This window comes from Budorcas taxicolor, chromosome 6 (assembly GCF_023091745.1).
Source record: "Budorcas taxicolor isolate Tak-1 chromosome 6, Takin1.1, whole genome shotgun sequence".
Classification (NCBI taxonomy): domain Eukaryota; kingdom Metazoa; phylum Chordata; class Mammalia; order Artiodactyla; family Bovidae; genus Budorcas; species Budorcas taxicolor.
In genome coordinates, this window is record NC_068915.1 from 116841629 (window position 1) to 116866311 (window position 24683).

Here is a 24683-nt window from a genome sequence, read left to right on the forward strand (position 1 = left end):
TACCAATGGAAACCCAGAGCCCCGAAGAAGGAGCCTCGGGACTTGTACCTAGACTCTCGGTCGCCTCAAAGAATATGCTAAGTATCTCTAACAGAACCAAGTCGTAAACCCCATTATGCTCAGCGGGATACGACCACAGACGTATGCCTAAATGCCCACTGTTTAACTATGTAGGCTTATGACGCAGGAATCCTGGCTTCACTCCGATGCTGTCTCCCTTCTACCTTGTCCAGACTAGTTTCAAGGAAGCTGGGGAGGCGGGTTTGGGCTCGTACACTAGGGAATCTAAGCAGTTCACAGAAACCGGTCGGGATGCTTGGCTAAGAGGAGACTCTGCCTTGGGGCTGCCGGTGTAAATATCTGCACTCCACCCTCGGCCCTGTCCTGCTGAAGGAGTTGTGTCCCGCAGCACGTGCTTCCGACACCTGGACCTCGTGTAGGGCTCTGGTCCGACGTGGACCATCGTCCCGGTCGGGCTTTCAGGTCCCCCTCCCCTCCCCGATGACCTGGAGGCCCAGAGTCTGTAGGGGACGCTCCGCGGCCGTGTGCGGAGCCGGTGTGCGACCCCGGAAGCCTGAGGGTCCCCTGTGCTCCGGTGCTCGGCAACCGATCACGTGCTGGGGGCGGGAACCCCAAGGCGACGGATCGGGCCTGTTCCACGGGGCTGGAGTCCAACGGGACCTTGGTCTTAAGGATCCGAGGTGGGTCACCTGTGGCCGCTGGTCTCTGGCTGCCCTGCGCTCTGCAGGGAGCCCAGCGAGAAGTTTCCTGGCCGTGGGCAGGAGTCCTGGGATCTCTGCCAACGAGTCAGCAGTGGTCCTCGGCGGAGAAGGACGTCCCAGGTGGGGACCCTGTGAAGGAGGAAACGGCACGGGCTCTATCGTGAGAGCAGGATCCATCTTGGGTCGGACTGTGGACTTTGAGCTCTATGCCCAGTATCTGTGGGAACGGCATACCAATGGAAACCCAGAGCCCCGAAGAAGGAGCCTCGGGACTTGTTCCTAGACTCTCGGTCGCCTCAAAGAATATGCTAAGTATCTCTAACAGAACCAAGTCGTAAACCCCATTATGCTCAGCGGGATACGACCACAGACGTATGCCTAAATGCCCACTGTTTAACTATGTAGGCTTATGACGCAGGAATCCTGGCTTCACTCCGATGCTGTCTCCCTTCTACCTTGTCCAGACTAGTTTCAAGGAAGCTGGGGAGGCGGGTTTGGGCTCGTACACTAGGGAATCTAAGCAGTTCACAGAAACCGGTCGGGATGCTTGGCTAAGAGGAGACTCTGCCTTGGGGCTGCCGGTGTAAAAATCTGCACTCCACCCTCGGCCCTGTCCTGCTGAAGGAGTTGTGTCCCGCAGCGCGTGCTTCCGACACCTGGACCTCGTGTAGGGCTCTGGTCCGAGGTGGACCATCGTCCCGGTCGGGCTTTCAGGTCCCCCTCCCCTCCCCGATGACCTGGAGGCCCAGAGTCCGTAGGGGACGCTCCGCGGCCGTGTGCGGAGCCGGTGTGCGACCCCGGAAGCCTGAGGGTCCCCTGTGCTCCGGTGCTCGGCAACCGATCACGTGCTGGGGGGGGAACCCCAAGGCGACAGATCGGGCCTGTTCCACGGGGCTGGAGTCCAACGGGACTTTGGACTTAAGTTTCTGAGGTGGGTCACCTGTGGCCGCTGGTCTCTGGCTGCCCTGCGCTCTGCAGGGAGCCCAGCGAGAAGTTTGCTGGCCGTGGGCAGGAGTCCTGGTATCTCTGCCAACGAGTCAGCGGCGGTCCTTGGTGGAGAAGGACGTCCCAGGTGGGGACCCTGTGAAGGAGGAAACGTCACGGGCTCTATCGTGAGAGCAGGATCCATCTTGGGTCGGACTGTGGACTTTGAGCTCTATGCCCAGTTATCTGTGGGAACGGCATACCAATGGAAACCCAGAGCCCCGAAGAAGGAGCCTCGGGACTTGTACCTAGACTCTCGGTCGCCTCAAAGAATATGCTAAGTATCTCTAACAGAACCAAGTCGTTAACCCCATTATGCTCAGCGGGATACGACCACAGACGTATGCCTAAATGCCCACTGTTTAACTATGTAGGCTTATGACGCAGGAATCCTGGCTTCACTCCGATGCTGTCTCCCTTCTACCTTGTCCAGACTAGTTTCAAGGAAGCTGGGGAGGCGGGTTTGGGCTCGTACACTAGGGAATCTAAGCAGTTCACAGAAACCGGTCGGGATGCTTGGCTAAGAGGAGACTCTGCCTTGGGGCTGCCGGTGTAAATATCTGCACTCCACCCTCGGCCCTGTCCTGCTGAAGGAGTTGTGTCCCGCAGCACGTGCTTCCGACACCTGGACCTCGTGTAGGGCTCTGGTCCGAGGTGGACCATCGTCCCGGTCGGGCTTTCAGGTCCCCCTCCCCTCCCCGATGACCTGGAGGCCCAGAGTCTGTAGGGGACGCTCCGCGGCCGTGTGCGGAGCCGGTGTGCGACCCCGGAAGCCTGAGGGTCCCCTGTGCTCCGGTGCTCGGCAACCGATCACGTGCTGGGGGCGGGAACCCCAAGGCGACGGATCGGGCCTGTTCCACGGGGCTGGAGTCCAACGGGACCTTGGTCTTAAGGATCCGAGGTGGGTCACCTGTGGCCGCTGGTCTCTGGCTGCCCTGCGCTCTGCAGGGAGCCCAGCGAGAAGTTTCCTGGCCGTGGGCAGGAGTCCTGGGATCTCTGCCAACGAGTCAGCAGTGGTCCTCGGCGGAGAAGGACGTCCCAGGTGGGGACCCTGTGAAGGAGGAAACGGCACGGGCTCTATCGTGAGAGCAGGATCCATCTTGGGTCGGACTGTGGACTTTGAGCTCTATGCCCAGTATCTGTGGGAACGGCATACCAATGGAAACCCAGAGCCCCGAAGAAGGAGCCTCGGGACTTGTTCCTAGACTCTCGGTCGCCTCAAAGAATATGCTAAGTATCTCTAACAGAACCAAGTCGTAAACCCCATTATGCTCAGCGGGATACGACCACAGACGTATGCCTAAATGCCCACTGTTTAACTATGTAGGCTTATGACGCAGGAATCCTGGCTTCACTCCGATGCTGTCTCCCTTCTACCTTGTCCAGACTAGTTTCAAGGAAGCTGGGGAGGCGGGTTTGGGCTCGTACACTAGGGAATCTAAGCAGTTCACAGAAACCGGTCGGGATGCTTGGCTAAGAGGAGACTCTGCCTTGGGGCTGCCGGTGTAAAAATCTGCACTCCACCCTCGGCCCTGTCCTGCTGAAGGAGTTGTGTCCCGCAGCGCGTGCTTCCGACACCTGGACCTCGGGTAGGGCTCTGGTCCGAGGTGGACCATCGTCCCGGTCGGGCTTTCAGGTCCCCCTCCCCTCCCCGATGACCTGGAGGCCCAGAGTCCGTAGGGGACGCTCCGCGGCCGTGTGCGGAGCCGGTGTGCGACCCCGGAAGCCTGAGGGTCCCCTGTGCTCCGGTGCTCGGCAACCGATCACGTGCTGGGGGGGGAACCCCAAGGCGACAGATCGGGCCTGTTCCACGGGGCTGGAGTCCAACGGGACTTTGGACTTAAGTTTCTGAGGTGGGTCACCTGTGGCCGCTGGTCTCTGGCTGCCCTGCGCTCTGCAGGGAGCCCAGCGAGAAGTTTGCTGGCCGTGGGCAGGAGTCCTGGGATCTCTGCCAACGAGTCAGCGGCGGTCCTTGGTGGAGAAGGACGTCCCAGGTGGGGACCCTGTGAAGGAGGAAACGTCACGGGCTCTATCGTGAGAGCAGGATCCATCTTGGGTCGGACTGTGGACTTTGAGCTCTATGCCCAGTTATCTGTGGGAACGGCATACCAATGGAAACCCAGAGCCCCGAAGAAGGAGCCTCGGGACTTGTACCTAGACTCTCGGTCGCCTCAAAGAATATGCTAAGTATCTCTAACAGAACCAAGTCGTTAACCCCATTATGCTCAGCGGGATACGACCACAGACGTATGCCTAAATGCCCACTGTTTAACTATGTAGGCTTATGACGCAGGAATCCTGGCTTCACTCCGATGCTGTCTCCCTTCTACCTTGTCCAGACTAGTTTCAAGGAAGCTGGGGAGGCGGGTTTGGGCTCGTACACTAGGGAATCTAAGCAGTTCACAGAAACCGGTCGGGATGCTTGGCTAAGAGGAGACTCTGCCTTGGGGCTGCCGGTGTAAATATCTGCACTCCACCCTCGGCCCTGTCCTGCTGAAGGAGTTGTGTCCCGCAGCACGTGCTTCCGACACCTGGACCTCGTGTAGGGCTCTGGTCCGAGGTGGACCATCGTCCCGGTCGGGCTTTCAGGTCCCCCTCCCCTCCCCGATGACCTGGAGGCCCAGAGTCTGTAGGGGACGCTCCGCGGCCGTGTGCGGAGCCGGTGTGCGACCCCGGAAGCCTGAGGGTCCCCTGTGCTCCGGTGCTCGGCAACCGATCACGTGCTGGGGGCGGGAACCCCAAGGCGACGGATCGGGCCTGTTCCACGGGGCTGGAGTCCAACGGGACCTTGGTCTTAAGGATCCGAGGTGGGTCACCTGTGGCCGCTGGTCTCTGGCTGCCCTGCGCTCTGCAGGGAGCCCAGCGAGAAGTTTCCTGGCCGTGGGCAGGAGTCCTGGGATCTCTGCCAACGAGTCAGCAGTGGTCCTCGGCGGAGAAGGACGTCCCAGGTGGGGACCCTGTGAAGGAGGAAACGGCACGGGCTCTATCGTGAGAGCAGGATCCATCTTGGGTCGGACTGTGGACTTTGAGCTCTATGCCCAGTATCTGTGGGAACGGCATACCAATGGAAACCCAGAGCCCCGAAGAAGGAGCCTCGGGACTTGTACCTAGACTCTCGGTCGCCTCAAAGAATATGCTAAGTATCTCTAACAGAACCAAGTCGTAAACCCCATTATGCTCAGCGGGATACGACCACAGACGTATGCCTAAATGCCCACTGTTTAACTATGTAGGCTTATGACGCAGGAATCCTGGCTTCACTCCGATGCTGTCTCCCTTCTACCTTGTCCAGACTAGTTTCAAGGAAGCTGGGGAGGCGGGTTTGGGCTCGTACACTAGGGAATCTAAGCAGTTCACAGAAACCGGTCGGGATGCTTGGCTAAGAGGAGACTCTGCCTTGGGGCTGCCGGTGTAAAAATCTGCACTCCACCCTCGGCCCTGTCCTGCTGAAGGAGTTGTGTCCCGCAGCGCGTGCTTCCGACACCTGGACCTCGGGTAGGGCTCTGGTCCGAGGTGGACCATCGTCCCGGTCGGGCTTTCAGGTCCCCCTCCCCTCCCCGATGACCTGGAGGCCCAGAGTCCGTAGGGGACGCTCCGCGGCCGTGTGCGGAGCCGGTGTGCGACCCCGGAAGCCTGAGGGTCCCCTGTGCTCCGGTGCTCGGCAACCGATCACGTGCTGGGGGGGGAACCCCAAGGCGACAGATCGGGCCTGTTCCACGGGGCTGGAGTCCAACGGGACTTTGGACTTAAGTTTCTGAGGTGGGTCACCTGTGGCCGCTGGTCTCTGGCTGCCCTGCGCTCTGCAGGGAGCCCAGCGAGAAGTTTCCTGGCCGTGGGCAGGAGTCCTGGGATCTCTGCCAACGAGTCAGCGGCGGTCCTTGGTGGAGAAGGACGTCCCAGGTGGGGACCCTGTGAAGGAGGAAACGTCACGGGCTCTATCGTGAGAGCAGGATCCATCTTGGGTCGGACTGTGGACTTTGAGCTCTATGCCCAGTTATCTGTGGGAACGGCATACCAATGGAAACCCAGAGCCCCGAAGAAGGAGCCTCGGGACTTGTACCTAGACTCTCGGTCGCCTCAAAGAATATGCTAAGTATCTCTAACAGAACCAAGTCGTAAACCCCATTATGCTCAGCGGGATACGACCACAGACGTATGCCTAAATGCCCACTGTTTAACTATGTAGGCTTATGACGCAGGAATCCTGGCTTCACTCCGATGCTGTCTCCCTTCTACCTTGTCCAGACTAGTTTCAAGGAAGCTGGGGAGGCGGGTTTGGGCTCGTACACTAGGGAATCTAAGCAGTTCACAGAAACCGGTCGGGATGCTTGGCTAAGAGGAGACTCTGCCTTGGGGCTGCCGGTGTAAATATCTGCACTCCACCCTCGGCCCTGTCCTGCTGAAGGAGTTGTGTCCCGCAGCGCGTGCTTCCGACACCTGGACCTCGTGTAGGGCTCTGGTCCGAGGTGGACCATCGTCCCGGTCGGGCTTTCAGGTCCCCCTCCCCTCCCCGATGACCTGGAGGCCCAGAGTCCGTAGGGGACGCTCCGCGGCCGTGTGCGGAGCCGGTGTGCGACCCCGGAAGCCTGAGGGTCCCCTGTGCTCCGGTGCTCGGCAACCGATCACGTGCTGGGGGCGGGAACCCCAAGGCGACGGATCGGGCCTGTTCCACGGGGCTGGAGTCCAACGGGACCTTGGTCTTAAGGATCCGAGGTGGGTCACCTGTGGCCGCTGGTCTCTGGCTGCCCTGCGCTCTGCAGGGAGCCCAGCGAGAAGTTTCCTGGCCGTGGGCAGGAGTCCTGGGATCTCTGCCAACGAGTCAGCAGTGGTCCTCGGCGGAGAAGGACGTCCCAGGTGGGGACCCTGTGAAGGAGGAAACGGCACGGGCTCTATCGTGAGAGCAGGATCCATCTTGGGTCGGACTGTGGACTTTGAGCTCTATGCCCAGTATCTGTGGGAACGGCATACCAATGGAAACCCAGAGCCCCGAAGAAGGAGCCTCGGGACTTGTTCCTAGACTCTCGGTCGCCTCAAAGAATATGCTAAGTATCTCTAACAGAACCAAGTCGTAAACCCCATTATGCTCAGCGGGATACGACCACAGACGTATGCCTAAATGCCCACTGTTTAACTATGTAGGCTTATGACGCAGGAATCCTGGCTTCACTCCGATGCTGTCTCCCTTCTACCTTGTCCAGACTAGTTTCAAGGAAGCTGGGGAGGCGGGTTTGGGCTCGTACACTAGGGAATCTAAGCAGTTCACAGAAACCGGTCGGGATGCTTGGCTAAGAGGAGACTCTGCCTTGGGGCTGCCGGTGTAAATATCTGCACTCCACCCTCGGCCCTGTCCTGCTGAAGGAGTTGTGTCCCGCAGCGCGTGCTTCCGACACCTGGACCTCGGGTAGGGCTCTGGTCCGAGGTGGACCATCGTCCCGGTCGGGCTTTCAGGTCCCCCTCCCCTCCCCGATGACCTGGAGGCCCAGAGTCCGTAGGGGACGCTCCGCGGCCGTGTGCGGAGCCGGTGTGCGACCCCGGAAGCCTGAGGGTCCCCTGTGCTCTGGTGCTCGGCAACCGATCACGTGCTGGGGGGGGAACCCCAAGGCGACAGATCAGGCCTGTTCCACGGGGCTGGAGTCCAACGGGACTTTGGACTTAAGTTTCTGAGGTGGGTCACCTGTGGCCGCTGGTCTCTGGCTGCCCTGCGCTCTGCAGGGAGCCCAGCGAGAAGTTTGCTGGCCGTGGGCAGGAGTCCTGGGATCTCTGCCAACGAGTCAGCGGCGGTCCTCGGCGGAGAAGGACGTCCCAGGTGGGGACCCTGTGAAGGAGGAAACGTCACGGGCTCTATCGTGAGAGCAGGATCCATCTTGGGTCGGACTGTGGACTTTGAGCTCTATGCCCAGTATCTGTGGGAACGGCATACCAATGGAAACCCAGAGCCCCGAAGAAGGAGCCTCGGGACTTGTACCTAGACTCTCGGTCGCCTCAAAGAATATGCTAAGTATCTCTAACAGAACCAAGTCGTAAACCCCATTATGCTCAGCGGGATACGACCACAGACGTATGCCTAAATGCCCACTGTTTAACTATGTAGGCTTATGACGCAGGAATCCTGGCTTCACTCCGATGCTGTCTCCCTTCTACCTTGTCCAGACTAGTTTCAAGGAAGCTGGGGAGGCGGGTTTGGGCTCGTACACTAGGGAATCTAAGCAGTTCACAGAAACCGGTCGGGATGCTTGGCTAAGAGGAGACTCTGCCTTGGGGCTGCCGGTGTAAATATCTGCACTCCACCCTCGGCCCTGTCCTGCTAAAGGAGTTGTGTCCCGCAGCGCGTGCTTCCGACACCTGGACCTCGGGTAGGGCTCTGGTCCGAGGTGGACCATCGTCCCGGTCGGGCTTTCAGGTCCCCCTCCCCTCCCCGATGACCTGGAGGCCCAGAGTCCGTAGGGGACGCTCCGCGGCCGTGTGCGGAGCCGGTGTGCGACCCCGGAAGCCTGAGGGTCCCCTGTGCTCCGGTGCTCGGCAACCGATCACGTGCTGGGGGCGGGAACCCCAAGGCGACGGATCGGGCCTGTTCCACGGGGCTGGAGTCCAACGGGACCTTGGTCTTAAGGATCCGAGGTGGGTCACCTGTGGCCGCTGGTCTCTGGCTGCCCTGCGCTCTGCAGGGAGCCCAGCGAGAAGTTTCCTGGCCGTGGGCAGGAGTCCTGGGATCTCTGCCAACGAGTCAGCAGTGGTCCTCGGCGGAGAAGGACGTCCCAGGTGGGGACCCTGTGAAGGAGGAAACGGCACGGGCTCTATCGTGAGAGCAGGATCCATCTTGGGTCGGACTGTGGACTTTGAGCTCTATGCCCAGTATCTGTGGGAACGGCATACCAATGGAAACCCAGAGCCCCGAAGAAGGAGCCTCGGGACTTGTACCTAGACTCTCGGTCGCCTCAAAGAATATGCTAAGTATCTCTAACAGAACCAAGTCGTAAACCCCATTATGCTCAGCGGGATACGACCACAGACGTATGCCTAAATGCCCACTGTTTAACTATGTAGGCTTATGACGCAGGAATCCTGGCTTCACTCCGATGCTGTCTCCCTTCTACCTTGTCCAGACTAGTTTCAAGGAAGCTGGGGAGGCGGGTTTGGGCTCGTACACTAGGGAATCTAAGCAGTTCACAGAAACTGGTAGGGATGCTTGGCTAAGAGGATGCTTGGGGCTGCCGGTGTAAAAATCTGCACTCCACCCTCGGCCCTGTCCTGCTGAAGGAGTTGTGTCCCGCAGCGTGTGCTTCCGACACCTGGACCTCGTGTAGGGCTCTGGTCCGAGGTGGACCATCGTCCCGGTCGGGCTTTTAGGTCCCCCTCCCCTCCCCGATGACCTGGAGGCCCAGAGTCTGTAGGGGACGCTCCGCGGCCGTGTGCGGAGCCGGTGTGCGACCCCGGAAGCCTGAGGGTCCCCTGTGCTCCGGTGCTCGGCAACCGATCACGTGCTGGGGGGGGAACCCCAAGGCGACAGATCGGGCCTGTTCCACGGGGCTGGAGTCCAACGGGACTTTGGACTTAAGTTTCTGAGGTGGGTCACCTGTGGCCGCTGGTCTCTGGCTGCCCTGCGCTCTGCAGGGAGCCCAGCGAGAAGTTTCCTGGCCGTGGGCAGGAGTCCTGGGATCTCTGCCAACGAGTCAGCGGCGGTCCTTGGTGGAGAAGGACGTCCCAGGTGGGGACCCTGTGAAGGAGGAAACGTCACGGGCTCTATCGTGAGAGCAGGATCCATCTTGGGTCGGACTGTGGACTTTGAGCTCTATGCCCAGTTATCTGTGGGAACGGCATACCAATGGAAACCCAGAGCCCCGAAGAAGGAGCCTCGGGACTTGTACCTAGACTCTCGGTCGCCTCAAAGAATATGCTAAGTATCTCTAACAGAACCAAGTCGTAAACCCCATTATGCTCAGCGGGATACGACCACAGACGTATGCCTAAATGCCCACTGTTTAACTATGTAGGCTTATGACGCAGGAATCCTGGCTTCACTCCGATGCTGTCTCCCTTCTACCTTGTCCAGACTAGTTTCAAGGAAGCTGGGGAGGCGGGTTTGGGCTCGTACACTAGGGAATCTAAGCAGTTCACAGAAACCGGTCGGGATGCTTGGCTAAGAGGAGACTCTGCCTTGGGGCTGCCGGTGTAAATATCTGCACTCCACCCTCGGCCCTGTCCTGCTGAAGGAGTTGTGTCCCGCAGCACGTGCTTCCGACACCTGGACCTCGTGTAGGGCTCTGGTCCGAGGTGGACCATCGTCCCGGTCGGGCTTTCAGGTCCCCCTCCCCTCCCCGATGACCTGGAGGCCCAGAGTCTGTAGGGGACGCTCCGCGGCCGTGTGCGGAGCCGGTGTGCGACCCCGGAAGCCTGAGGGTCCCCTGTGCTCCGGTGCTCGGCAACCGATCACGTGCTGGGGGCGGGAACCCCAAGGCGACGGATCGGGCCTGTTCCACGGGGCTGGAGTCCAACGGGACCTTGGTCTTAAGGATCCGAGGTGGGTCACCTGTGGCCGCTGGTCTCTGGCTGCCCTGCGCTCTGCAGGGAGCCCAGCGAGAAGTTTCCTGGCCGTGGGCAGGAGTCCTGGGATCTCTGCCAACGAGTCAGCAGTGGTCCTCGGCGGAGAAGGACGTCCCAGGTGGGGACCCTGTGAAGGAGGAAACGGCACGGGCTCTATCGTGAGAGCAGGATCCATCTTGGGTCAGACTGTGGACTTTGAGCTCTATGCCCAGTATCTGTGGGAACGGCATACCAATGGAAACCCAGAGCCCCGAAGAAGGAGCCTCGGGACTTGTTCCTAGACTCTCGGTCGCCTCAAAGAATATGCTAAGTATCTCTAACAGAACCAAGTCGTAAACCCCATTATGCTCAGCGGGATACGACCACAGACGTATGCCTAAATGCCCACTGTTTAACTATGTAGGCTTATGACGCAGGAATCCTGGCTTCACTCCGATGCTGTCTCCCTTCTACCTTGTCCAGACTAGTTTCAAGGAAGCTGGGGAGGCGGGTTTGGGCTCGTACACTAGGGAATCTAAGCAGTTCACAGAAACCGGTCGGGATGCTTGGCTAAGAGGAGACTCTGCCTTGGGGCTGCCGGTGTAAAAATCTGCACTCCACCCTCGGCCCTGTCCTGCTGAAGGAGTTGTGTCCCGCAGCGCGTGCTTCCGACACCTGGACCTCGGGTAGGGCTCTGGTCCGAGGTGGACCATCGTCCCGGTCGGGCTTTCAGGTCCCCCTCCCCTCCCCGATGACCTGGAGGCCCAGAGTCCGTAGGGGACGCTCCGCGGCCGTGTGCGGAGCCGGTGTGCGACCCCGGAAGCCTGAGGGTCCCCTGTGCTCCGGTGCTCGGCAACCGATCACGTGCTGGGGGGGGGAACCCCAAGGCGACAGATCAGGCCTGTTCCACGGGGCTGGAGTCCAACGGGACCTTGGTCTTAAGGATCCGAGGTGTGTCACCTGTGGTCGCTGGTCTCTGGATGCCGTGCGCTCTGCAGGGAGCCCAGCGAAAGGTTTCCTGGCCGTGGGCAGGAGTCCTGGGATCTCTGCCAACGAGTCAGCGGCCGTCCTTGGTGGAGAAGGACGTCCCAGGTGGGGACCCTGTGAAGGAGGAAACGTCACGGGCTCTATCGTGAGAGCAGGATCCATCTTGGGTCGGACTGTGGACTTTGAGCTCTATGCCCAGTATCTGTGGGAACGGCATACCAATGGAAACCCAGAGCCCCGAAGAAGGAGCCTCGGAATTGTACCTAGACTCTCGGTCGCCTCAAAGAATATGCTAAGTATCTCTAACAGAACCAAGTCGTAAACCCCATTATGCTCAGCGGGATACGACCACAGACGTATGCCTAAATGCCCACTGTTTAACTATGTAGGCTTATGACGCAGGAATCCTGGCTTCACTCCGATGCTGTCTCCCTTCTACCTTGTCCAGACTAGTTTCAAGGAAGCTGGGGAGGCGGGTTTGGGCTCGTACACTAGGGAATCTAAGCAGTTCACAGAAACCGGTCGGGATGCTTGGCTAAGAGGAGACTCTGCCTTGGGGCTGCCGGTGTAAAAATCTGCACTCCACCCTCGGCCCTGTCCTGCTGAAGGAGTTGTGTCCCGCAGCGCGTGCTTCCGACACCTGGACCTCGGGTAGGGCTCTGGTCCGAGGTGGACCATCGTCCCGGTCGGGCTTTCAGGTCCCCCTCCCCTCCCCGATGACCTGGAGGCCCAGAGTCCGTAGGGGACGCTCCGCGGCCGTGTGCGGAGCCGGTGTGCGACCCCGGAAGCCTGAGGGTCCCCTGTGCTCCGGTGCTCGGCAACCGATCACGTGCTGGGGGCGGGAACCCCAAGGCGACGGATCGGGCCTGTTCCACGGGGCTGGAGTCCAACGGGACCTTGGTCTTAAGGATCCGAGGTGGGTCACCTGTGGCCGCTGGTCTCTGGCTGCCCTGCGCTCTGCAGGGAGCCCAGCGAGAAGTTTCCTGGCCGTGGGCAGGAGTCCTGGGATCTCTGCCAACGAGTCAGCAGTGGTCCTCGGCGGAGAAGGACGTCCCAGGTGGGGACCCTGTGAAGGAGGAAACGGCACGGGCTCTATCGTGAGAGCAGGATCCATCTTGGGTCGGACTGTGGACTTTGAGCTCTATGCCCAGTATCTGTGGGAACGGCATACCAATGGAAACCCAGAGCCCCGAAGAAGGAGCCTCGGGACTTGTTCCTAGACTCTCGGTCGCCTCAAAGAATATGCTAAGTATCTCTAACAGAACCAAGTCGTAAACCCCATTATGCTCAGCGGGATACGACCACAGACGTATGCCTAAATGCCCACTGTTTAACTATGTAGGCTTATGACGCAGGAATCCTGGCTTCACTCCGATGCTGTCTCCCTTCTACCTTGTCCAGACTAGTTTCAAGGAAGCTGGGGAGGCGGGTTTGGGCTCGTACACTAGGGAATCTAAGCAGTTCACAGAAACCGGTCGGGATGCTTGGCTAAGAGGAGACTCTGCCTTGGGGCTGCCGGTGTAAAAATCTGCACTCCACCCTCGGCCCTGTCCTGCTGAAGGAGTTGTGTCCCGCAGCGCGTGCTTCCGACACCTGGACCTCGGGTAGGGCTCTGGTCCGAGGTGGACCATCGTCCCGGTCGGGCTTTCAGGTCCCCCTCCCCTCCCCGATGACCTGGAGGCCCAGAGTCTGTAGGGGACGCTCCGCGGCCGTGTGCGGAGCCGGTGTGCGACCCCGGAAGCCTGAGGGTCCCCTGTGCTCCGGTGCTCGGCAACCGATCACGTGCTGGGGGCGGGAACCCCAAGGCGACGGATCGGGCCTGTTCCACGGGGCTGGAGTCCAACGGGACCTTGGTCTTAAGGATCCGAGGTGGGTCACCTGTGGCCGCTGGTCTCTGGCTGCCCTGCGCTCTGCAGGGAGCCCAGCGAGAAGTTTCCTGGCCGTGGGCAGGAGTCCTGGGATCTCTGCCAACGAGTCAGCAGTGGTCCTCGGCGGAGAAGGACGTCCCAGGTGGGGACCCTGTGAAGGAGGAAACGGCACGGGCTCTATCGTGAGAGCAGGATCCATCTTGGGTCGGACTGTGGACTTTGAGCTCTATGCCCAGTATCTGTGGGAACGGCATACCAATGGAAACCCAGAGCCCCGAAGAAGGAGCCTCGGGACTTGTTCCTAGACTCTCGGTCGCCTCAAAGAATATGCTAAGTATCTCTAACAGAACCAAGTCGTAAACCCCATTATGCTCAGCGGGATACGACCACAGACGTATGCCTAAATGCCCACTGTTTAACTATGTAGGCTTATGACGCAGGAATCCTGGCTTCACTCCGATGCTGTCTCCCTTCTACCTTGTCCAGACTAGTTTCAAGGAAGCTGGGGAGGCGGGTTTGGGCTCGTACACTAGGGAATCTAAGCAGTTCACAGAAACCGGTCGGGATGCTTGGCTAAGAGGAGACTCTGCCTTGGGGCTGCCGGTGTAAAAATCTGCACTCCACCCTCGGCCCTGTCCTGCTGAAGGAGTTGTGTCCCGCAGCGCGTGCTTCCGACACCTGGACCTCGGGTAGGGCTCTGGTCCGAGGTGGACCATCGTCCCGGTCGGGCTTTCAGGTCCCCCTCCCCTCCCCGATGACCTGGAGGCCCAGAGTCCGTAGGGGACGCTCCGCGGCCGTGTGCGGAGCCGGTGTGCGACCCCGGAAGCCTGAGGGTCCCCTGTGCTCCGGTGCTCGGCAACCGATCACGTGCTGGGGGGGGAACCCCAAGGCGACAGATCAGGCCTGTTCCACGGGGCTGGAGTCCAACGGGACCTTGGTCTTAAGGATCCGAGGTGTGTCACCTGTGGTCGCTGGTCTCTGGATGCCGTGCGCTCTGCAGGGAGCCCAGCGAAAGGTTTCCTGGCCGTGGGCAGGAGTCCTGGGATCTCTGCCAACGAGTCAGCGGCCGTCCTTGGTGGAGAAGGACGTCCCAGGTGGGGACCCTGTGAAGGAGGAAACGTCACGGGCTCTATCGTGAGAGCAGGATCCATCTTGGGTCGGACTGTGGACTTTGAGCTCTATGCCCAGTATCTGTGGGAACGGCATACCAATGGAAACCCAGAGCCCCGAAGAAGGAGCCTCGGAATTGTACCTAGACTCTCGGTCGCCTCAAAGAATATGCTAAGTATCTCTAACAGAACCTAGTCGTAAACCCCATTATGCTCAGCGGGATACGACCACAGTCTTATGGCTAAATGGCCACTGTTTAACTATGTTGGCTTATGACGCAGGAATCCTGGCTTCACTCCGATGCTGTCTCCCTTTTACCTTGTCCAGACTAGTTTCAAGGAAGCTGGGGAGACGGGTTTGGGCTCGTACACTAGGGAATCTAAGGAGTTCACAGAAACTGGTCGAGATGCTTGGCTAAGAGGAGACTCTGCCTTGGGGCTGCCGGTGTAAAAATCTGCACTCCACCCTCGACCCTGTCCTTCTGAGGGAGTTGTTTCCCGGAGCGCGTGGTTAGGACACCTGGACCTCGTGTAGGGCGCTGGTCCCAGCTGGTCGATTTTCCCCGGCGATCTGGAGGCCCAGAGTCTTTCGGGGGCGCTCAACAACTGTGTGTGGAGCCGGTGTTTGACCCCTGAGACCTTAGGGTCCCCTGTGCTCCGGTTTTGGGCGCCGGATCTCGGGCTGCATGACGGGAACAGAAAAGAGAGTAGTCGGGCCAGCTCCCTCCATGGGAGCGGGTGCGCCGGGCGCCGAGTTCGGGTGCGGGGACTGGAGAGCCCACAGAAAGGTCCCCAGTCAGACCCCAGAATGTAGGTCTTCTGCACGGTATGGGCCAGAGGCCCGGGGCAGGAGGAATGGGCGCTGGTCGCCAGATGGGCGGCCGAAGAGGCTGAGAGCAGGAGAACAAGAAGCGGCAGCAGCCGCGGTAACACAGCCATTGCTATCCTGTGCTCTCTTCTCCCTGGGAGACCAGGGCGACGCCGGGCTTTTATAGCGGCCCGTGCGTCACCCGCCTCTCTGTGACGTCACGCGCAACTCCGGCCAGTCGCCAGGCGGCTTTCACCGCTGAGCGCAGCGGACCAATTGCGGGGCGGTTCTCGCCATCTCCCTCCAATCGGGCCCCGCCCCGCTCCCCCCGCCCCCCCCCCGCCGTGGTCCCTGAGGCCCTGGGGGGCGGGGCGGTGCATCTGCGACCCTGTCGGGGGAGGGCGCTCCAGCGGTTGCCATGGTGACCTTAAACCTGCCTGGACCCTGGTGCCCCATTTGGCATCTCAGCGTCCTATGGCGTCTGATAGCGGAGGGAGGCAGGCGGTCCGCCGAACAGAGGTGGTGTGCAGGGGGCTGGGCTGCAGGAGATGTAGAGAAATAGAGACGGTGAGATGCTGGCAGGGGGGCCGGGGCTCCCGCCGGAGGGTCCGGGCCGCAGAGGGATCCGGCGGCCCATCTGATCCGGCGGGTGTGTGCTCCCTAGACGGATCCCAGCACTCCAGCGCAGGTGAGTCTGTGTGCCACTGGCACAGCGAGGCCAAACATACCGAATCCTCGGAATCCGCAGCAGAGAAAGGTTACTTGCTGCACGATGCGAGGAGACGCGAGGCTCCCACCTTCAAAACCCCAAACTCCCCAAAGGTTTCAGCATAGCCCTTTCCTGAGAAAAGGGAGGGAGGGTGTGGTGAGTCTTGCCAACTTCTTGGTGTCAGATTCTTTGTTCTGAGGTCAGGTCAAGGTCAGATAACAGTGTTCCTGTAAATGTCTCCTGAATGAATACCATTTTCTGTTCTGACAAGAAAAGACAAGGGTCAGCTTTCCCCCTCCAAGGTCCAGGTCCTGGCTAAGGGCTGGGGGGGCGGGGGGGCGCTCCCTGCTCGGCCAGTCTCCCTGTCCAGGAGCCTTCGTCCAGCACCCAGTCTGGGTCCTCCCACGAGCACCCAGGCCGGGCTGAGGAGGCAGGTCTCGGCTGGTGGTGCCCTTGGAGCCAGGCCCCCGGACCCTGTGCACTTTCCTCTCTGAGGCAGCTGGGCGCCCAGGACCCAGCTGGTCGCCAGTCTCCTCAGGGCCTCCAAGCAGCAGGGGCTCAGGCCCCTGGCACGGCAGCCAGGCAAACTGCAGCTGCCCTTAGGTCCCAGCGTGGGGACTGGGGAGCCCTTCACTGTGGCCTCTCGGCCTGGGCCCGGCCAGCGGGCAGCACTGGCGAGGGCTGTGGAGCCCAGCAGGACAGAGCCCTGGCCGGTCCCCCACCCCCATCCACTGGCGTGCGCCAGGTGAGCAGGAGGGCTCCGGGGTGAAGGCTGGGGTCCGCCTCTTACCTCCCTCTCTGCCTGACTGCCACCACAAGTGTCAGTGAAGGTGTGGACAGGACGGAGCCTGCTCACTTGCCAGCGGGCCGGGCCGCTGCTACGGAAGCCAGACTGGCAGGCTGCTCACCACGTCACACCGGAACCAGCAATCGCTCCCGGCGGAAACCCACAGGAGCCTCCCAGAGAACCCGATTCAGTGTGGCCTCTCCTGCTTTGCCGTGGGAGGTGAGTGCTGGAGGGTGGCCGGGGCCGGGCCTGGGGGCTACCAGACCGCCCTGTCCCTCTCGGAAAGACGGGTCCTGGTGCACAGCTGGCGGGACCACAGTCAGCAAGCATGTCAGGATGTTTGGCTGTTGCTGCCGAGATCGTCCACAGCCATACCTCATCAGTTCTGGAGCATGGATGGAAGCCACGTGCCCACAGGCTCTGTGCCCATGACAGAGAACCCTGGCCGGGGGAGAGGCCTCGAGCCGCGGGGCCACCACGCTCAGCCCCCACGCAGACGCCTGGCCGGGCTGCGGCTTCCCTGGGCTCCAAGCACCTCCCTTCCCAGGACTGGAGTCTGGGCTTAGTGGACAGCCGGGTGGCGGCCCCCACCCTGCACCTCCACATCCTTCGTACTGGGACTGCCTTGGGCCCCGCCCCAGGGTGCGCTGAGCGTGGGCCATCCGAGCCGCAGCGCCCCTGAGTTCTGTCCCCACGAGCCCAGGGCAGCCGGCGCCCCGACCTGTCTCCAGCCTGGCCTCGCCCACCCCCACCACCACATTTGCTCCCTGGAGGTCTGCGTGAGCCTGGCACCTGCTGCCACAGTGTCGAGGTCCAAAGCCAAGTTCTGCCACCGACTGGCTGGGATGCCTGTGCCAGAAAGGGTCTCCGTTGGAACCCCCGGGTGGGGCTCCCCTCTGCTGCTTTCCCTCCCGTCAGAGTGGCACCCGGCGCTGGCCGTGAGCCAGGGAGATCTGCAGTTCCGAGCCGGCTGGCTGCAGGGCGAGGACACGTGTGGGCTGGAGCAGCCCTTGACCCGGCGCAACCATCACGGGACAGTGTCTGCACACAAAACTGTTTATTCAGGCCAGCTCCTTCCCGGGGATAGGGGGACACAGACAACCTGCCCCGGGGCACAGGCTTCCAGGAAGCCCCGAAGTTGAGGAAGAAGCTCTCCAGGTCTCGGACCCTTGCTTCCTGGCGCCCCAGGTGTTCAGCGTGTTCTTTCAGCGCCTCCACCTCCCCCTCCAGCTGGGAGAACCTGTCCCTGAGCAGGCCCAGCTCAGCCCAGGAGTCATGTGTGCATGTGGGCGGGGGCTCTTCTTGGACATGGTCTCAGGTGCCCTGCCCACCTTCAGATATTCCTCTAGAGAGGTTTATCATCCTCTCCTGTTGGAGGGCAGGGCATCCCTCTCGCCCTCTGGAGAAAACTCTCCAGAACACCAGGGCACAAAGAAGAAAGAGGCACCTTAAACTGGTCCCAGGCCAGCGGTCTCCAGGCCTGCGGCCCATCAGTGCCTCGGCACTGAGACACAACAGGTGGACCACACCCTGCACAGGCCCAAGCGCCGGCCAGGAGACGCTGGCGTTTCCGACTCTGTCTCCCACAGATGCAGCCGGCACCCAAGTCTACAGAAACAGCCTCCAGGCCAGACCTGGCGGTGGAAGGCCGAGGCACGCCGGGAACCAGGGTCTCGGGGTGGTCCCGCCCGGGTGAGGACGCCCTGCTCCTCTGGATGGAGGTGGCCTTCCCATCCCCATTTCCTGGCCTCCCGCCAGGCTCATGATCGTCCAAGTTGGTTTGGGGTTGCCCTCTGTTCCGCGGCGAGCTGGAGGCCCAGAGTCTTTCGCGGGCGCTCTGTAGCCCTGTGCGGAGCCAGTGTGGGACCCCGGAGGCCTGAGGGTCCCCTGTGTTCCGGTTCTCGGTGCCCAATCTCGGGCTGCAGGAAGGGAACACAAAGGCGAGGGATCGGGCCAGCTCCACAGGACTGGAGTCCAAGGGGACCCTGGTGTTAAGGTTCCGAGGTAGGTCACCTGTGGCCGCTGGTTTCTGGCTGCCCTTGGCTCTGCAGGGAGCCCACCGAGAGGTTTGCTGGCCGTGGGCAGGAGTCTGGGGAACTGTCCCGATGAGTCAGCGGCGGTCCTCGGCGGAGCAGCACATCCCAGGTGGGGACCCTGTGAAGGAGGAAACGTCACGGCCTCTATCTTGAGAGCACGATCCATCTTGGGTCGGACTGTGGACTTTGAGCTCTATGCCCAGTATCTATGGGAACGGCATACCAATGGAAACCCAGAGCCCCGAAGAAGGAGCCTCGGGACTTGTACCTAGACTCTCGGTCGCCTCAAAGAATATGCTAAGTATCTCTAACAGAACCAAGTCGTAAACCCCATTATGCTCAGCGGGGTATGACCACAGGTTTATTGCTAACTGGCCACTGTTTATGTAGGCTTATGACACATGAATCCCGGCTTAACTCTGATGCTATCTCCCTTTTACCTTGTCCAGAGTAGTTTCAAGGAATTTGGGGAGGCGGGTTTGGTGTCGTACACTTAGGCTATCTGAGAATTTCAGAAAAACAGGTCGGACCCTTGGCTGAGAGGAGACTCTGCCTTGGGGCTGCCGGTGTAAAAATCTGCACTCCACCATCGGCCCTGTGCTTCTGAGGGAGTTGTTTCCCGCAGCGCGTGGTTACGACACCTGGACCTGTTGTAGGGCGCTGCTCCAAGGTCGACGAGCGTCCGAGTCAGTCGGGCTTTGAGGGCGCCCTCTGCTCCGCGGCGGTCTGGAGGCCCGGAGTCTTTCGGGGGCATCTGGCGACCGTGTGGGGTGCCGGTGTGTGATCCTGGAGCTTGAGGGTCCCCTGTGCTCCGTTTCTGGGAACCCGATCTCGGGCTGCGGGAGGGGAACACAAATGACAGGCCTCGTGCCAGCTCCGTTGACGGGAGCGGGTGCTCCGGGCGCCGCGTGCGGGTCCGGGGACTGGAGAGCCCACAAAGAGGCCCTAAAGTGGAACCCATCACAAAGGTGGATTGAACGGTATGGGCCAGAGGCCCGGGGTAGGAGGAATGGGCGCTGGTCGCCAGAAGGGCGACTGAAGAGGCGGTGAGCTGAAGAAGAAGCGGCAGCAACCGCGGTACAAACGCCGTCTCGACCGTGTGCTCTCTTCTTGGGAGACCGTGGCGGAGCCCGGCCTTTATACCCGCCCCGTGCGTCCCGCCGCCTCTCTGCGACGTCACGTGCACCCCCGGCCAATCGCCAGGCGGCTTTCACCGCTGCGCGCAGCGGGCCAATTGCGGGGCGCTTCTCGCCTTCTCCCTCCAATCCGGCCCCGCCCCGCTCTCCGCGTGGTCCCTGAGGCCCTGGGGGGCGGTGCAGCCGCGAGCCGGTCGAGGAACGGCGCTCCAGGGGTTGCCATGGTGATCCTAACGGTCCAACGGCTCCCTTTGGTGTCTCAGCTTCCGGTAGCTTCTGATAGCGGATGGAGGAGAGGCGGTCCGCGAAACAGAGGTGGTGTCCAGGGGGCTGGCTGCAGGAGGTGTGGAGATGGATAGAGGAGGTGAGATGCTGGGAAGGGGGCGGGGGCTCCCACCGAAGGGTCCGGGCAGCAGAGGAAACGGGCGGCCCCCTCTGCTGGTTTCCCTCCTGTCAGAGTGGCAGCCGGCGCTGGCCGTGAGCCTGGGGCATCTGCAGTTCAGACCCGGCTGGCTGGAGGGCGAGGACACGTGTGGGCTGGAGCAGACATCGATCCCGCAGCCACCATCACGGGACGCTGTCTTCCAACACTACTATTCACAACTCATATACATGGTGAAGGTCAGGCCAGCTCTGCCCCCGCTTCCAGGCTCCCTTCCCGGAGTTGGGGGGTGCACAGACATCGGCCTTCCTTCTGTGAACCTGTCCCGAAGTTGAGGAAGAAACCCTTCAGCTGTCGAACCCGTGCCTCCTGCAGCCCCAGGTGCTTGGCGTATTCCTTTAACGTCTACACCTCCACGTCCTGGTGGGAGAACCTGGACCTGAGCAGCCCCAGCTCAGCCAACGAGTCCTGTGTGCGTGTGGGCTGGGGCTCTCCTGGGACACGGCCACAGGTGCCCTGCCCAGTGTCAGGTATTTCTCTTGAGACGTTTTTCAGCCTCTCCAGTCAGAGCGCAGGGCATCCCTCTCGCCCTCTGGAGACAGCTCTCCAGAAGACGAGGACACCCCAGCTGACCCAAACACAGAAGAGCCAGATAAAACTGGTCCGAGGGCAGCGGTCTCCAGGTCCACGGTTCATCAGCACCTCGGCAGTGAGGCCCCCACCCCCAGGGGGACCACACCCTGCACGGGTCCGAGCGCCGGCCACGAGACGCTGGCGTTTCCCAGCCTGTCTCCCAGGACGCAGCCACCCAAGCCTGCAGAGACATCCGCCTGCCCGGTCCCCGCGGTGGGAGGCCGAGGCCCGCCGGGGCCCGGGGTCTCGGGCTCTCAGGCTCTCGGGCTGGTCCCGCCCGGCTGACGATGCCCTGCTACAGTGGATGCAGGTGGATCTCCTGGCCTCCCGCCAGCCTCACCGAGTGACTGAACTGCTGCTGGGGGTGAGGGGCTACTGGAGCCGGACCTTCCCTCTCTGGGGGTCGCGGCACCACCGGGGCATCAGGGAGCCAGTGGGGGCCAAGGTCGCCTGGCGGCTTTGGAAGGGTTCCGAGGCCAGCCTTCTCACCCTCTGCAGGCTCTGGGTGCTGCTTCTGGGAGGAGTGCGCAGAGCTGGGGCGCATACTGACACACTGATGGGAATCAGGTGTTTCTCCTCCACCAGGTAGCAGTCCCTTCCAGCCAGCTCCCCTGGGCTGAACAACGGTGTCGAAGGTCACAGGCACACAAGGACTCGGGGGTCATCACGGGAAAGCTCCGGGCTGGGTTTCCGGCCGGCATGTGGGTAGGGCCCTGAATGAGAGGGTGCGCGAGATGGCCGCTGCCCTTGCGTCCGAGTCGGGGTTGGAGGTTGACCTCTGCTCAGCGCTGAGCTGGAGGCCAGGCGCGTTTCGGGGGCGCTCTGCTGGTGTGTGCGGAGCCGGTGTGGGACCCCGGAGGACTGAGGGTCCCCTGTGCTCCGGTTCTCGGCGCACGATCTCGCGCTGTGGGAGCGGAATACCAAGCCGAGAAGTCGGGTCAACCCCATCCGAGGGAGCGGGTGCGCGGACTGGAGAGCCCACAGAACGGACCCCAATGCGACCCCGAAATAAAATTGGAGTGAAGGGTATAGGCCAGAGGCCCGGGGCAGCAAGAATGGGTGCTGGTCGCCAGATGTGCGGCCGAAGAGGCTGAGAGCAGAAGAAGAAGCGGCAGCAGTCGCGGTAATAGACCCATCTCGCCCCTGTGCTCTCTTTTCCCTGGGAGACCACGGCGACGCCCGGACTTATACCCGCCGGTGCGTCACCCGCCTCCCTGCGACGTCACGCGCAACTCCGGCCAGTCGCCAGGCGGCTTTCACCGCTGAGCGCAGCGGACCAATTGCGGGGCGGTTCTCGCCATCTCCCTCCAATCGGGCCCCGCCCCGCTCCCCCCGCCCCCCCCCGCCGTGGTCCCTGAGGCCCTGGGGGGCGGGGCGGTGCATCTGCGACCCTGTCGGGGGAGGGCGCTCCAGCGGTTGCCATGGTGACCTTAAACCTGCCTGGACCCTGGTGCCCCATTTGGCATCTCAGCGTCCTATGGCGTCTGATAGCGGAGGGAGGCAGGCGGTCCGCCGAACAGAGGTGGTATGCAGGGGGCTGGGCTGCAGGAGATGTAGAGAAATAGAGACGGTGAGATGCTGGCAGGGGGGCCGGGGCTCCCGCCGGAGGGTCCGGGCCGCAGAGGGATCCGGCGGCCCATCTGATCCGGCGGGTGTGTGCTCCCTAGACGGATCCCAGCACTCCAGCGCAGGTGAGTCTGTGTGCCACTGGCACAGCGAGGCCAAACATACCGAATCCTCGGAATCCGCAGCAGAGAAAGGTTACTTGCTGCACGATGCGAGGAGACGCGAGGCTCCCACCTTCAAAACCCCAAACTCCCCAAAGGTTTCAGCATAGCCCTTTCCTGAGAAAAGGGAGGGAGGGTGTGGTGAGTCTTGCCAACTTCTTGGTGTCAGATTCTTTGTTCTGAGGTCAGGTCAAGGTCAGATAACAGTGTTCCTGTAAATGTCTCCTGAATGAATACCATTTTCTGTTCTGACAAGAAAAGACAAGGGTCAGCTTTCCCCCTCCAAGGTCCAGGTCCTGGCTAAGGGCTGGGGGGGCGGGGGGGCGCTCCCTGCTCGGCCAGTCTCCCTGTCCAGGAGCCTTCGTCCAGCACCCAGTCTGGGTCCTCCCACGAGCACCCAGGCCGGGCTGAGGAGGCAGGTCTCGGCTGGTGGTGCCCTTGGAGCCAGGCCCCCGGACCCTGTGCACTTTCCTCTCTGAGGCAGCTGGGCGCCCAGGACCCAGCTGGTCGCCAGTCTCCTCAGGGCCTCCAAGCAGCAGGGGCTCAGGCCCCTGGCATGGCAGCCAGGCAAACTGCAGCTGCCCTTAGGTCCCAGCGTGGGGACTGGGGAGCCCTTCACTGTGGCCTCTCGGCCTGGGCCCGGCCAGCAGGCAGCACTGGCGAGGGCTGTGGAGCCCAGCAGGACAGAGCCCTGGCCGGTCCCCCACCCCCATCCACTGGCGTGCGCCAGGTGAGCAGGAGGGCTCCGGGGTGAAGGCTGGGGTCCGCCTCTTACCTCCCTCTCTGCCTGACTGCCACCACAAGTGTCAGTGAAGGTGTGGACAGGACGGAGCCTGCTCACTTGCCAGCGGGCCGGGCCGCTGCTACGGAAGCCAGACTGGCAGGCTGCTCACCACGTCACACTGGAACCAGCAATCGCTCCCGGCGGAAACCCCCAAGAGCCTCCCCAAGAACCCGATTCAGTGTGGCCTCTCCTGCTTTGCCGTGGGAGGTGAGTGCTGGAGGGTGGCCGGGGCCGGGCCTGGCGGCTACCAGACCGCCCTGTCCCTCTCGGAAAGACGGGTCCTGGTGCACAGCTGGCGGGACCACAGTCAGCGTGTCAGGATGTTTGGCTGTTGCTGCCGAGATCGTCCACAGCCATACCTCATCAGTTCTGGAGCATGGATGGAAGCCACGTGCCCACAGGCTCTGTGCCCATGACAGAGAACCCTGGCCGGGGGAGAGGCCTTGAGCCGCGGGGCCACCACGCTCAGCCCCCACGTAGACGCCTGGCCGGGCTGCGGCTTCCCTGGGCTCCAAGCACCTCCCTTCCCAGGACTGGAGTCTGGGCTGAGTGGACAGCCGGGTGGCGGCCCCCACCCTGCACCTCCAACATCCTTCGTCCTGGGATTGCCTTGGGCCCTGCCCAAGGGTGCGCTGAGCGCGGGCCATCCGAGCCGCAGCACCCCCGAGTTCTGTCCCCACGAGCCCAGGGCAGCCGGCGCCCCGACCTGTCTCCAGCCTGGCCTCGCCCACCCCCACCACCACATTTGCTCCCCGGAGGTCTGCGTGAGCCTGGCACCTGCTGCCACAGTGTCGAGGTCCAAAGCCAAGTTCTGCCACTGACTGGCTGGGATGCCTGTGCCAGAAAGGGTCTCCGTTGGAACCCCCGGGTGGGGCTCCCCTCTGCTGCTTTCCCTCCCGTCAGAGTGGCACCCGGCGCTGGCCGTGAGCCAGGGAGATCTGCAGTTCCGAGCCGGCTGGATGCAGGGCGAGGACACGTGTGGGCTGGAGCAGCCCTTGACCTCGCGCAACCATCACCGGACAGTGTCTGCACACAAAACTGTTTATTCAGGCCAGCTCCTTCCCGGGGATGGGGGGACACAGACAACCTGCCCCGGGGCACAGGCTTCCAGGAAGCCCCGAAGTTGAGGAAGAAGCTCTCCAGGTCTCGGACCCTTGCTTCCTGGCGCCCCAGGTGTTCAGCGTGTTCTTTCAGCGCCTCCACTCCTCCTCCAGCTGGGAGAACCTGTCCCTGAGCAGGCCCAGCTCAGCCAACAATTCCAGGGTGCCTATGGGAGGGGGCTCTCCTGGGACACGGTCTCGGGTGCCCTGCCCACCTTCAGATATTCCTCTAGAGAGGTTTATCATCCTCTGCTGTTGGAGGGCAGGTCATCCCTCTCGCCCTCTGGAGAAAACTCTCCAGAACACCAGGGTACAAACCAGGAAGAGCCTGCTTAAACTGGTCCCAGGCCAGCGGTCTCCAGGCCCGCGGCCCATCAGCGCCTCGGCACTG